The sequence below is a fragment of the Lepisma saccharinum genome, chromosome 8, assembly GCF_977018435.1.
Source record: "Lepisma saccharinum chromosome 8, izLepSacc3.1, whole genome shotgun sequence".
NCBI lineage: Eukaryota > Metazoa > Arthropoda > Insecta > Zygentoma > Lepismatidae > Lepisma > Lepisma saccharinum.
The window spans coordinates 29,008,714-29,024,517 of NC_139236.1; positions in this window are offsets into that span (position 1 = coordinate 29,008,714).

A 15,804-nucleotide genomic window follows, 5' to 3' on the forward strand; every position below is an offset into this window, starting at 1 on the left:
AGGCGTACTGACGAAGGAGGAAATGTGAGGCTTTTCTACGCGTAGTTTAAGCGTAATACTTTTTATTACGAATCGCGCAGAAAAACGTCACAAACTCCCCCAACTAGCGAAAAGAAAAAAACACCCAATAGGCAAAAAAGGCACGTAAACTATGCACAAATAAGTGTATACTCCCTAGAGCACCTGATATATAAGTAAGCAAATTCCCCAAAGACACAAAAAATATATATAAACATATGTGTTAATTACCCACTTGTTGACCTGTTTTGTAGGACCATAAGAAACACACAATAAATAAGACCACACCTACTATGTGGTAATATATACAAACAAGTACCTAAAAATATGTCACTGATTACATTTAGACTAGACTAGATAGTGTCTGAAATATACACAATATTGGTAAGAAATTTAAACACAATTAATAATAGAGGTGAGAAATACTATACAAATGAACGTGAAAAATGGATATGAATAAGGCGATTGCAATCTTAAAAAAAATGAAGATGAAGATGAACAACTAGTTGAAAAAAGTTAACATGACAAATATGAAAATACATAACAATACCCTTAACATGGGGTATGAGTATAGACGCTGTTAAAAAAAGACATTACATCAGATAGACGTTCAAATTAGCAGTACACACAATAAAAATATTGCTGTTACATAACACTTGTATGCGGAAAAGGAGTCCAGATAAACATGGTGAGGATGATAATTTCCCAAAAAAAAGGAGACGTTTTACTATCAAGGTAGTATTCCAGGTGGGATATGTTGGCTTTCCCAATTGATGCGTCGAATGATCATTCCAAGGTGGTACACTCAATGTATACGTTTCCTCATGAAACATGAAAATAAAAAAAGGGCAAATTAGAAGAGAAAAAATAGAAAAGAAAAAAAGAGAAAAGAAAGAGGAGAGGAAACCTAAAGGGAGGGGAATACAATAAGAAATAGGAGCACGAATTACAATTTTGATTAAAACAGTCAATCCAAAATATACTCCAGAAATTGCAGTAAGTGATATACAAAAACAATTATTACCAATGAAGTTAAAATTTACATTTAATATGAATCAACTCTCAAAAACAAAATATTACGAAAGGATATAAGTTAAAGCATGTCAAAATACCAAACATAGAAAAAACATGTTTACACAAAAAATTGTATAAAGTATAAATCATCAAATAAACTCTTAATATTCTAAGGCAAATAACCTGAAAACAAGACCCAAATTGTGATATTCAATATACTTGTTACATATGAGGAACTGGGTCATGAGGAGAGTAATTATTCGGAGAGGGACGACGTCGACAGTGGGAAGCAGTGTGTCCAGTTCGGCGGCAAAAATTGCAGTATAAAGGGTGAAATTGGCGAGAAGGGCGATTTGAATTCTGACCCCGGTTTGCTTGCAATAGCGAAGCTATATGTGTGTCCGATAATTCCACATCTATTGAAGGTTCCTCTCGAATATGATAAGGTTTAATATGTGAAATATGAACTTCTGAAGAAAAACTTCAGTTTCGGGATCGACTAACAAAACAGTTACGGGACCCAAAACCTTAAAAACTTTAGCGGGACCTGCCCAACGTTGTTGGAGTTTGGCAGTGACTTTTTCAAAGGCGTTACTGTGTGGGAAAGTTTTATAGAGAACCAAATCCCCGACTTTGAAGGAAGAAGATTGTCTTTTAGGATCATATCTATCACGTCGCATAGTCCAAGCTTTGTTCAAGTGATGAAAGGCCTGCGGCCAGCATTTTGCACGGTCAGCGGAAGGAGGACCGGCCAATTCAGAATCAGATTTGAATTCCCAGAAAAAGTTCATAGGTCCGTCAATGTCCCGTCCAAACAATATCTGTGCTGGTGTTGTTTGAATACTATCCTGTACAGCTGTATTAAATGGAAAAGAAATTGCATTTAAATGAACATCCCATTTGGTGTGATCATCTGAATGGTACGCTATCAAGGAGGCCTTTAAATTACGAATAAAGCGTTCAGCCAAGGAAGGATTAGGATAGTAAGAGCTAGTATAAATATGCTTTACCCGAGACTCAAACAAAAAAGAATTGAAGTGACGAGATCGAAAATACGAAGCATTGTCTGACACCAATTCACAAGGAGCCCCAAACACAAGAAACAAAGACCGAGGTTTTTCCACTATTTGATTAGATGTGGGCCCCCGAAGAGGATAGAGAGAAACCCACTTGGAAAATGCATCCACGACCACCAGAATATAGGAATGACCTTTGGACGAACGTACCAAAGGACCGACAAGGTCAATATACAATCGTCGCCAAGGGTGTTTGATGATCTCAGATGACAAAAAACCGGGAGGCTTATGTATGGCTAATTTTGCTTTTTGACAAATGTCGCAAGACTTAACATAGGCTTTGATATCCTGGATACATGATGGCCACCAAAATACGGACATTATTTTCTTGGTACACTTTTGAATACCCAAATGTGAACCTCCTACAGGTGTTTCGTGATAATAACGGCAAATCAGGTGTTGAAGGGTATGAGGAACGACAACTAAAGAGACCTTAGAACGTGGGGGTTGTAATACGAGTAAGTCATGATAAAGAGCATAATGTTTATAAGATTGTCCGGCACGTAATTGCTGGATGATTGGAAGGAAAGTAGAATCTTTTTGTTGGAGATCAAGAATATCTGATTTACTAAAAGGAATAATTTGGAATTTTGGAGCAGCATATGCAAGAGAGGTAACAGGTGAAGGAGAAACCTGGAATTCATCAGGTGAGTACATTCTTGATAGGCAATCGGCAACTGGATTAAGTCGAGAGGCGATATGCTCGACGGAGTAAGAAAAACGAGATAAGTAGAACGACCAAATTTGCCGTATTGTTCAGGATGACGTAAAAGCCAAGAAAGTGCCTGGTTATCAGTCTGAAGAGAAATGTTTCTCGGTTAAATAGGTCTCAAACTTTTTGAATCCATAAACAATGGCACAACATTCGGCCTCGTATATGGATTGACGACGTTCTATGTCAGTACGTTTGCGAGAGGCAAAAGCAATAGGACGTAATGACCCATCGGACATACGTTGGTTCAGGGTAGCCCCCAGAGCCAATCCTGAAGCATCGCATTGCAAGACAAATTCTTTTGAGAAATCTGGCAAAGCTAAAACAGTATGCTTAAGAAAAACCTGTTTAAGATGATCAAATTGTTGTTGATCACTCTCAGACCACATGAATGTAAGACACTTTTTCTTTTTATGTTAAAAAGGAGGTAAGGTCAGAACACGATGGTATAAAGCGCGAGTAGTACCCCAATAATCCCAAAACGAGCTGGACAGCTTTGACGTTCCTAGGGGGGCATATCTTGAATCGCAGAGATACGGTCGGGGTCTAAAACAAGTTGCCCCTCACGTAAAATATATCCGAGGTATTTGAACTCGGTTTGCATCCATTTGGATTTGACTGGGTTTACAGTTAACCCGGCCTCTCGAAATGCCTGAAGAACCAATTTAAGATGAGTCAAGTGAGTTTTCTCATCTGGACTAAATATCAAAACGTCATCAGCGTAATTAACCAGGAATTTGTATTTAAAGGGACCCAAGATTTTATCCAAAGCACGTGTCAATAGTTGAGTACCGAGATTAATACCAAATGGAACCCTGGTATACCGGTATTGACCAAGGGAGGTGACAAAAGCCGTTGAAGTCCTTACTAGGTTCGTCTAACCTAATCTGGTGAAAACTTTTGCAAAGATCCAAGCAGGAGAATACTCTAGCGGTTTGTAAATGTTGAAAAATCAAATCTATACGGCTTTGTGGAAAATTGTCATAGGCAATAAGTCAGTTTAAATGCTTATAACTGCATACAAGGCGATGACCGCCGTCCTTCTTATCGACGAGGAAACAAGGGGATGCATAGGGGGAGGCGCACTCCTCTATAATGTTCTGGTCCAGCAACTCCTGAATTTGCTGACGTAAAATATTTGTTTGCGTGGGGTTTAATTGGAATGGTTTTGAACGAAAAGGAACATTAGTAATTAAGGGAATGGAAACAGGTTCCAGCGTACAACTATCCACACGTTCTGTAACAACGTCATCATATTCCTGTAATAAACTAGTAATACTGGTAGACAAGTTATTGGTTGAAGGGGGACTAACGTCCTCATTAAGTCGTACCTGATGTTTTGTTGCCTGAGGTACAGAAGAGGCGAAAGGGATGGAATCATTGGAATAGGGAAAGGAAATAACTAAATGGTCAAAGGAAATAGTACCCTTAGAATGTGAAAAAAAATCTGAGTCGAGAATAACCGGAAAGGGTAAAGTTTCAGAAATCCAAAAGGTCCATTTCCAAGACAACCCCTGTAACTTCAATGTCAAAACCACGCGTGAGTCAAGGTATATAGATTGACTATTGACTGTTTGTAACGTACGAATAGTGTCTTTAAGAGTAGATGGTATGGGACGTAAGGTGGCTAAAAATCCCCTCGCAATTAATGACACGGAACTTCCCGAATCGACAAGAAGACGACTCGGTGTAGAATTCAAAGTGGCATGTATAATTGGCACTGCTTTTTCAATAATCGTCAAGGGGTGTTCTATATGAGTTATAGTCGTGGTCTCCGATGATGAAGATTGTTCCGTACCGAAATGAGAGGACTTAATATTCGATAAGTTATTATTATGCTGTGGGACGACATTAAATGGTAAATCATCGGGTTGTTTTAAACCATCCAAGGAAGAGGAAGGAGAAGAAAATACAGGTAAGGTTGGTAGGGGGTGTGCTACGGGTGCAAGCACCTGTGGGAGAGGAGAATCGATAGGATGTAATTGACATTTCTCCACCTGTTGCTCCACCCGGCGTAATTCCATAGGCCATATTTCCCTAGATAAACAGATGAAATTGGAAATTGAAGTCGGTCGATCGAAACCCATTAAATGCAGACGAGTGGTATCCTGCAAACTCAGTAATGCAAATTCCAAAATACTAGGTTCAGACCAATCAATAGGTAATACATGATAAGCATCGTAAATGTCATTTAAATAGGTGGAGAGAAATTCATCTGTTCGTTGAGGACGAAGTAGGTATTTATCAAGCAACGTTTGCATTGTGGGAAAAGGAACGAGGCGATACCAAATAACGCGTATAAACATCGGCCATGGAAGTTTCTCAGTGAGGGAATCATACCAAGTTTCTCGAAGGGGTCCCTTCGTTGATGCAAATGGCATCCACAATAATGATTCTAAATCTAAAAGATTTAGTTTAAAGGTTTTGTGAAGGTTAACAAAAAATGAAACAACTGGTCGGGATCAGAACCATCCGTCTGCGGTAATGCCTGTAAAAGATCTATGGCTGTCGTATATCTAATGTAATTTGTGATATGTGAATAGTCGGGAGGTAACAAAAGTTCTCTGGGTGTGTGAAGGTTTGGAGTCTGCAAAAAGGGCGAAGGTTGTATGTTTACGGGCGGGAAGGGAAAAGGAGGCGACCCGTGCAAATGGCCATGAAGGGGAACAGACATTATACAGACCGCCCGGTGAGGATACCCCGAATGTCCAAAAATAAATAACCAGAACAAAAGGGAAACCAGTAATATCATAGATACAATAAAATTGCAGAAGTACAACATAAAGATATGCAGTAATAAAATTGCAATCAATTTGCAAAAATTTCTATGATGACTACTCGCACCGCAAAAAATATTGCAATCCCGTATTCCCAAAAAAGGGGGGTAAAAGTGAAATAAAAAAAAATTGAGAAAAGAAAAAAATTATGAGAAGAGGTTGTTGTAACACCAATACTACCAACAATTGTAATATAAGGGGGGATTTTTTTTTATATTTCTACTGTATATTTCCTTGGTGACAATGAAGTTCGACCAGAAAGGAATACGTGATTAAATGCACATAGGCATAGGCGGTGGAATGGGTAACCCGCAGAAGTGAGGCATGTGTGTAAGAGGAGGGGTGTGAGCTGGCAAGAATCGTGATCCCAGCATGTTGCACCCAAGGTCACGTAAAGAACGAAAACGGGGAACAATACGCGTGACATTGAACTTCGACCAGGCACCAGACCCATACGGACAATTCCAGATAGTGGCGCATTCGACGGAAGCATGACGTCACGGACACGATAAGGGAGTCCGCCGTATATAAGCGCGTGCTGTGCACCGAGGAACCGCAGTGCATCATCACCATGGCCAGGGGCAAACCTATTGACAACACCGTGAGGAGAAGAGTGGTGGAGTTGCAACAGGATGGACTCAGTGAACGGGAAATAGGGCGCCAACTGAACTTACCCAAGTCAACCGTCCACTGCATCATCAAACACCACCAAAATACGGGTACTACAGAGCCAGGTAAGGTCCCCGGTCGAAAACGCCTGCTGAGCGTGCGTGACCTACGGATATTTAGGCACTATATCCAGACCAACAATCATGTTTCTGTGGCCGAATTACGACTGTGGACTCGAGAACGCTTTCACATTGAAGTGTCAACCAGAACCATTCGCCGTTACCTATAGCGATGCGGTTACCGAGTGTACAAGGCGAAACGTAAACCCTTCCTTTCCATGTTGAACAAAGGCAATCGACTACGGTGGACATGAATGTACCGGGGATGGACATTTCGTCAGTGGAACAGGGTTTTGTGGACGGACGAATCCATTTTCAATGTTGTGTACGGGGAAATACGGAAAACAGTCAGTTGTCGGAAGGAGGAACAGAATGAAGCAAAATGTTATGCACGTCGGGCACAGAAACCTGCGTCAGTGATGGTATGAGGATGCATGACGGCATCTGGGGTTGGCCCACTACACGTCTGTGAGGGCATTGTGAATGCACACGCCTATACACGCATACTGGAGCGGCATCTTCCCACAGTGCGAAGGCACCTGTTCCACAGGCGGCATCTCATCTTTCAACACGACAATGCCAGGCCTCATACAGCGCGGACATATATATACAGACATATGCAGACAAGAGAATGGTTGACTCGCCATCACGTGCGAACTCTGCCATGGCCACCATCGAGTCCCGACCTCTCGCCCATTGAGAATGTGTGGCATGTTCTTAAGCGACGTGTGCAACAGAGGGGACCCACGACAGTGGCTGCAACAACCACAACTGTGTGTGTGTGTGTGTGTGTGTGTGTGTGTGTGTGTGTGCGTGTGTGTGTGTGTGTGTGTGTGTGTGTGTGTGTATATATAATTTTCTAGCAAAGATCAGAGACGTCCACCACAACTGGGTAGAGTACAACACACACGTCTTTGCCGTTGCGTAGTGTAACGTAATGGTTGCGAACGTAAGAAAAGTAATCAAAATGTTAGGAAAGCGCGCAAAGAGTCCGGGATCAAATTAATAGACATACGCTAAAAAACAAAAAAGAACCAATCAGCTACAAAAGTCACGGTTTCTTGAGGTTAATGACAAGTGTTTAGCACTGTCGCCTCAGTCTCTAACGAGAACCAAAACTTAGTGTAGAGTATGCCCGAAAATATGGGATCTATCGAAAGACACCAAGCAAAATAGGTTCATAGATTGTTGCCAAAATTCACACTAAATTTACAAGTCAATATAAGTAGTGTAAAAGTATATACAACCAGGACGATAAATGATGAACCCCCCTCAGGCAGATTTGCCTACACTTAAAACTTGCTCAACATGCCCATATGAGCTTTTTGCTCAAGTGTGGAACCCTGTCTAATCCAAGATTTTTGTAAAAATGCCCTCGGGAAGTTCCTGTGAAATGATGAGCCCCCTCAGATTGATTTGTCCACACTTACAAAAGGCACTTCTGTCAGATTGTTGTCCATAAACTTGTTAAAAATATGCCCCTCTTGATATTTTTTTGCCCACACCTAAAACTACGCCAAACGTATTAACACACACACACCCACCCACATACACCCACATACACCCACACTGATCTTGACCTTGACCTTGAGATGGTCTTGACCTTGACCTTGACCATTTTTTCGATTATTTTTTTCGATTATTTTTCGATTATTTTTTCGATTATTTTTTCGATTATTTTTTCGATTATTTTGACCTTGACCTTGACCTTGAGATGACCTTGACCTTGACCACACTCACCCACATACACACCCACACCCACCCACACCCACCCACATACACACCCACATCCACCCACATACACACCCACACATATTTACTTCCGGTCCACTTGTGGCCTATTTCTCAATTTTATCACCAAGTTTGAAAGGCTTGTATACAACAAGTACAAAAGAATTGTTGGATTGTTTGTTAATTTTTATACAGACAGGTGCCATTATAATTTAAGGTTGAAATTGTTTGACAATTATTGGTTCAACAATTGCTATGAGCATTGTTTTGAGTATAGGATGTGCATGATTGCATCTCAGAGTTCAAATGGGAGACATTATAAATATTCAAATAAAATTATTAACAAGATATCTAAAAATAAGAAGATTGAATTTGTTACAACTGATAATGGGAATTTGTACAGTGGTGAAGATTTCAATCCAGAGTTTGTATCAAATTCCAACTATATATATTTGAATGAGCTTGTCATGTATTTTATAAGGCAAAAATTTAGAGATTGTACTTATGATTGTATTGTTGAGGCACTGGGGCAGAATAATTTGCATGATATATGCAATTGTGGGAGAGTTTTGTCCAGCCTCTCAGTGTGATTTCAGGCACAGGAATCTGGCAATTGGGAATCAACAAGCAGCAGGCAGCCCTGATTATTTCAGCAGAGACAGCAATCAAGGTAAATAAATATTTGCTGCAAGTGTAAATTGCATGTTTTCCGACAAGAGAGCCTGAAAAATACAGAAACATAAAATCAATAAAACATCTCATACACCCAGATTATTGCAGCTTGTCATATATTATAGAGGTAAGTTTTGAGTATAATTATATTCTGTCAATAATGTCTGAGTTGATTACAACAACAAAATTCAATTACCCAAAAATATTAAACCGTGAAAAATATGTATATCCTGTAAATCCCACAGATGAATGGGTCATGACTGACAGCCTGGATGGGTCCCACATAGGCCTTGTGTATCAGGAAGGATCACCCACTGTGATTTGTAGCAGGAAAAAAAATACAATGTTGCAACCAACCTGGATAATTATGCAGAAACAATTCACCCTGCAATGTGGAAACTGTTCAAACTTATCAATGCCGGTCTGGGAGATACAATTGTTGTGCATGGTGAGGTGATAGGACCCAACATCAAAGGCAACATATCTTACATTCCATAAGGTTCACAGGTTTATGTCTATGACATTTGCAATGCAACAACAGGGCTGTTCCTGAGACCCTACACCAGGACCCTTGACATGTTGAGAGAGGCAGGGTTTCATCACATTGTTAGAGGAAAAATTGTGCACTCTGATGATAAATTCTGGGAGAGCATAGAATCTGAAAAATCAATCCTGTTCCCACACCTGAATCAGATAAAAGGATTTGTGTTCTGTCACAATACTGCCCAGCCTGTTGTATTGGATTCAAAATTCCATGAAAACATGTTCAAGTACAAATCACAGTGGTACACAAATTATGTGAGTCCCGGGGCAATAGAAACAGAAATCATAGATCATTGCTTCAAATTTTTTTCCAAACATGGCATGATCAAGTTGAAAAAATCAGATCCTCATGTAAGGGAACAATTTGTTGAAAAGTATCTGTTGCAAAGCACTATATCCTATATGCATGATTACAACATAGGTGCTTGCCAGGTCACAGCTCTGAGGAATTACATGAACATGTTTTTCAAATTTATAGAATGGCCCATTAAGAAACAAGAAGAAAAGGTTCTTAAATTATGGGTTATAATTAAGATACAAGATGATCTGTAAGTAATAATACATACATATATGCATATATAATGTTGTGTATACACAATGATGGATGCATTCAATTATCCTAAAATATTGACCTGAGATGAGTATGAACACCCTGTAAATGTTCAGGATGAATGGGTCATGACTGACAGCCTGGATGGGGACCATATACATTTTGTATACAATAAGGGGTCCGACACTGTGCTGTGCCACAGGGATTGCCCATGCATGGGTTCTGAAATGCCCAACCTGTTCAAAATTGTCAATGCCCATGATGGCGACACAATTGTTGTGTATGGTGTGGAGACAGGGCCACAAATCAAATCAGAACAGCATGTATTGCATGTTTGAAGAATCAAAAATATATGTTTATGATATCTTCAATGCAACAACAGGCATGTTCCTGAGACCCTACACCAAGACCCTTGACATGTTGAGAGAGGCAGGTTTTGAGAATGTGATCAGAGGAAGAACAGTGCATGTAACTCCTCATTTCTGGATAGGAATAGAATCTGAAAAATCAATCATGTTCCCTCACCTAGATCATATAAAGGGATTTGTGTTCTATCACAACAATTTCCAGCCTGTTGTTTCTGATCACAAAGTTCAAAAGAACATGTTACAGTACAAAACACAAGGGTATAAGGCCTATACAATGCCAGGTGCTCCAAAATCAGAAATCAAAAAACATTGTAGTGATTTTTTCAAAAAATATGAAATGGATAACATAAAGCAATCAAGCCTAAATGTAAGAGATCAATTTGTAAAAAATTTGTTGCTGGAATCCACAATATCTTACATGGATAAATTTCTGATAGAAAAAAACAATGTCACAGCTTTAAATAATTATATGAAAATATTCTTCAAGTTCCCAACCTGGCCTATTAAGAAGAAAAATCTCAGGGAATGGGTTCTGTCTCAGCTGTAATATTATGAGCTCAAATATGGTCTAAATTAATACATACAAAAAAATGGAAGAAGAAACAACAACAAAATTGAAACATGTCTATTACCCACCTATGTTGAATTATGAGAGGTATTCATACCCTATAGATCCTAAACATGAGTGGGTAATAACAGATAAAATTGATGGTGCATGCATAGCTCTTCTATATCGGGAAGGCATACACACTGTGCTCTGCAGTAGAAATGTATACAATATTTAAGGCAATTTCTATGGCCTAGAAAAATATTCAAGAGTTATGCATCCCATAATGAAAAATCTCTTCAAAATTCTCAATGTCAAATCAACCGATACAATTGTTGTGTATGGAGTGGCTGTAGGTCCAAAAATCCAGAACAACATTTCTTACATACCCAAAGGCCGGCAGGTCTATGTGCATGACATCTACAATGCAACAACAGGCATGTTCCTGAGACCCTGCATGAAGACACTTGACATGTTGAAAGAAGCAGGGTTCAAGAACATAATCAAAGGAAAAACTGTGCACCTGAATCCTGAATTCTGGGAAGAAATAGAATCTGAGAAATCAATTCTATTCCCTCACCTGGAACAAATTGAGGGATTTGTGTTCTGTCACAACACTGCCCAGCCTGTTGTTTGTAATGACCAGTTCCGGGAGAACATGTGCAAGTACAAAACACAATATTACAGGGACCTCACAATGTATGGAGAGGACAAATCTGATATCGCTCAGCTCTGTGTCTGTGCGGGGATTTGTACCTAATAACATCAGTACAGCACAGCTCTGTTAGAGATAGGGATATTGAGTATAGATTTAATTATTGAAACATCTAGAAATTATTCTTCAAACAAATATCATCTAACAATTCCATAACAATTCCATGCTCAGCTCTGTGTCTGTGTGGGGATTTGTACCTAATAACATCAGTACAGCACAGCTCTGTTAGAGACATTTAATTCTTCATATTTATATCCATAACATCTCTGTGTCTGTGTGTCAGTACAGCACAGCTCTGTTAGAGATAGGGATATTGAGTATAGATTTAATTATATTATTATTGAGACATCTAGAAATTATTTCATTCTTCACAAACAAATCTCATCTAACAATTCCATGCTCAGCTCTGTGTCTGTGCGAGGATTTGTACCTAATAACATCAGTACAGCATAGCTCTGTTAGAGACATTTAATTCTTCACATTTATATCCATAACAGCTCTGTGTCTGTGTGAGGCAAGCACAGCTCTGTTAGAGATAGGGATATTGAGTATTGAAACATCTAGAAATTATTTCATTCTTCACAAACAAATCTCATCTAACAATTCCATGCTCAGCTCTGTGTCTGTGTGGGGATTTGTACCTAATAACATCAAAACAACACAGCTCTGTTAGAGACAGAATATTCAATTCTTCACAATTCCATAACAGTTCCATGCTCAGCTCTGTGTCTATGTAGAGCAAAACAGCACAGCTCTGTTAGAGATAGGGATATTAAGTATAAATTTAAAAATTATTTCATTCTTCACAAACAAATCTCATCTAACAATTCCATAACAGTTCCATGCTCAGCTCTGTGTCTGTGTGAGGCAAGCACAGCTCTGTTAAAGATCTTCACAAACAAATCTCATCTAACAATTCCATAACAGTTCCATGCTCAGCTCTGTGTGGGGATTTGTACCTAATAACATCAAAACAACACAGCTCTGTTAGAGACAGAATATTCAATTCTTCACATCCATATCCATAACGTCTCAGTGTAATTCCATAACAGTTCCATGCTCAGCTCTGTGTCTGTGTGAGGCAAGCACAGCTCTGTTAAAGATCTTCACAAACAAATCTCATCTAACAATTCCATAACAGTTCCATGCTCAGCTCTGTGTGGGGATTTGTACCTGATAACATCAAAACAACACAGCTCTGTTAGAGATAGGTATATTAAATAAATTTAAAAATTATTTCATTCTGCACAAACAAATCTCATCTAACAATTCCATGCTCAGCTCTGTGTCTGTGCGAGGATTTGTACCTAATAACATCAGTACAGCATAGCTCTGTTAGAGACATTTAATTCTTCACATTTATATCCATAACAGCTCTGTGTCTGTGTGAGGCAAGCACAGCTCTGTTAGAGATAGGGATATTGAGTATTGAAACATCTAGAAATTATTTCATTCTTCACAAACAAATCTCATCTAACAATTCCATGCTCAGCTCTGTGTCTGTGTGGGGATTTGTACCTAATAACATCAAAACAACACAGCTCTGTTAGAGACAGAATATTCAATTCTTCACAATTCCATAACAGTTCCATGCTCAGCTCTGTGTCTATGTAGAGCAAAACAGCACAGCTCTGTTAGAGATAGGGATATTAAGTATAAATTTAAAAATTATTTCATTCTTCACAAACAAATCTCATCTAACAATTCCATAACAGTTCCATGCTCAGCTCTGTGTCTGTGTGAGGCAAGCACAGCTCTGTTAAAGATCTTCACAAACAAATCTCATCTAACAATTCCATAACAGTTCCATGCTCAGCTCTGTGTCTGTGTGGGGATTTGTACCTAATAACATCAAAACAACACAGCTCTGTTAGAGACAGAATATTCAATTCTTCACATCCATATCCATAACATCTCAGTGTAATTCCATAACAGTTCCATGCTCAGCTCTGTGTCTGTGTGAGGCAAGCACAGCTCTGTTAAAGATCTTCACAAACAAATCTCATCTATCAATTCCATAACAGTTCCATGCTCAGCTCTGTGTCTGTGTGGGGATTTGTACCTAATAACATCAAAACAACACAGCTCTGTTAGAGACAGAATATTCAATTCTTCACATCCATATCCATAACATCTCAGTGTAATTCCATAACAGTTCCATGCTCAGCTCTGTCTATGTAGAGCAAAACTGTTAGAGATAGGGATATTAAGTATAAATTTAAAAATTATTTCATTCTTCACAAACAAATCTCATCTAACAGTTCCATAACAGTTCCATGCTCAGCTCTGTGTCTGTGTGAGGCAAGCACAGCTCTGTTACATGATAGGAATATTAAGTATAGATTTAAATTTCATTCTTCACAAACAAATCTCATCTAACAATTCCATAACAGTTCCATGCTCAGCTCTGTGTGAGGCAAGCACAGCTCTGTTAAATATAGGAATATTAAGTATAGATTTAAATTTCATTCTTCACAAACAAATCTCATCTAACAATTCCATAACAGTTCCATGCTCAGCTCTGTGTCTGTGTGGGTTTTGTACAGCAACATAGCTTTGTTAGAGACAGAGTAGATGGGTATAAATATTATTTCATTCAATTCTTCACCTCCATATCCATAACAGCTCTGTGAAATTTATTCTTCACATCTAACAATTCCCTTAACAGTTTCATGCTCAGCAAGGCTCTGTGTCTGTGTAGATCGGGATATTAATATTTCATTCCTTCATAACAGTTCCTGTGTCTGTATGGGATTTGTACAGAGCACAGCTCTGAGATAGGGACTAACAGTTAGGGTATAATTAATTCTTCACATCTATTGAGTGTCTAGATGTTATTTCATCCCTATGCCATGACAGTTTCAACTCTGTATTTGTATGGAATTTAAAATTTGTCTGAAAAGTGGCAATCAATGCCTATTGTTTCTATATAAACGTTTCAAAATATTCCTATATTCAACATATGCTGAAACGTTTATATAGAAACAATAGGCATTGATTGCCACTTTTCAGACAAATTTTAAATTCCATACAAATACAGAGTTGAAACTGTCATGGCATAGGGATGAAATAACATCTAGACACTCAATAGATGTGAAGAATTAATTATACCCTAACTGTTAGTCCCTATCTCAGAGCTGTGCTCTGTACAAATCCCATACAGACACAGGAACTGTTATGAAGGAATGAAATACTAATATCCCGATCTACACAGACACAGAGCCTTGCTGAGCATGAAACTGTTAAGGGAATTGTTAGATGTGAAGAATAAATTTCACAGAGCTGTTATGGATATGGAGGTGAAGAATTGAATGAAATAATATTTATACCCATCTACTCTGTCTCTAACAAAGCTATGTTGCTGTACAAAACCCACACAGACACAGAGCTGAGCATGGAACTGTTATGGAATTGTTAGATGAGATTTGTTTGTGAAGAATGAAATTTAAATCTATACTTAATATTCCTATATTTAACAGAGCTGTGCTTGCCTCACACAGAGCTGAGCATGGAACTGTTATGGAATTGTTAGATGAGATTTGTTTGTGAAGAATGAAATTTAAATCTATACTTAATATTCCTATCATGTAACAGAGCTGTGCTTGCCTCACACAGACACAGAGCTGAGCATGGAACTGTTATGGAACTGTTAGATGAGATTTGTTTGTGAAGAATGAAATAATTTTTAAATTTATACTTAATATCCCTATCTCTAACAGTTTTGCTCTACATAGACACAGAGCTGAGCATGGAACTGTTATGGAATTACACTGAGATGTTATGGATATGGATGTGAAGAATTGAATATTCTGTCTCTAACAGAGCTGTGTTGTTTTGATGTTATTAGGTACAAATCCCCACACAGACACAGAGCTGAGCATGGAATTGTTAGATGAGATTTGTTTGTGAAGAATGAAATTTAAATCTATACTTAATATTCCTATCATGTAACAGAGCTGTGCTTGCCTCACACAGACACAGAGCTGAGCATGGAACTGTTATGGAACTGTTAGATGAGATTTGTTTGTGAAGAATGAAATAATTTTTAAATTTATACTTAATATCCCTATCTCTAACAGTTTTGCTCTACATAGACACAGAGCTGAGCATGGAACTGTTATGGAATTACACTGAGATGTTATGGATATGGATGTGAAGAATTGAATATTCTGTCTCTAACAGAGCTGTGTTGTTTTGATGTTATTAGGTACAAATCCCCACACAGACACAGAGCTGAGCATGGAATTGTTAGATGAGATTTGTTTGTGAAGAATGAAATAATTTTTAAATTTATACTTAATATCCCTATCTCTAACAGTTTTGCTCTACATAGACACAGAGCTGAGCATGGAA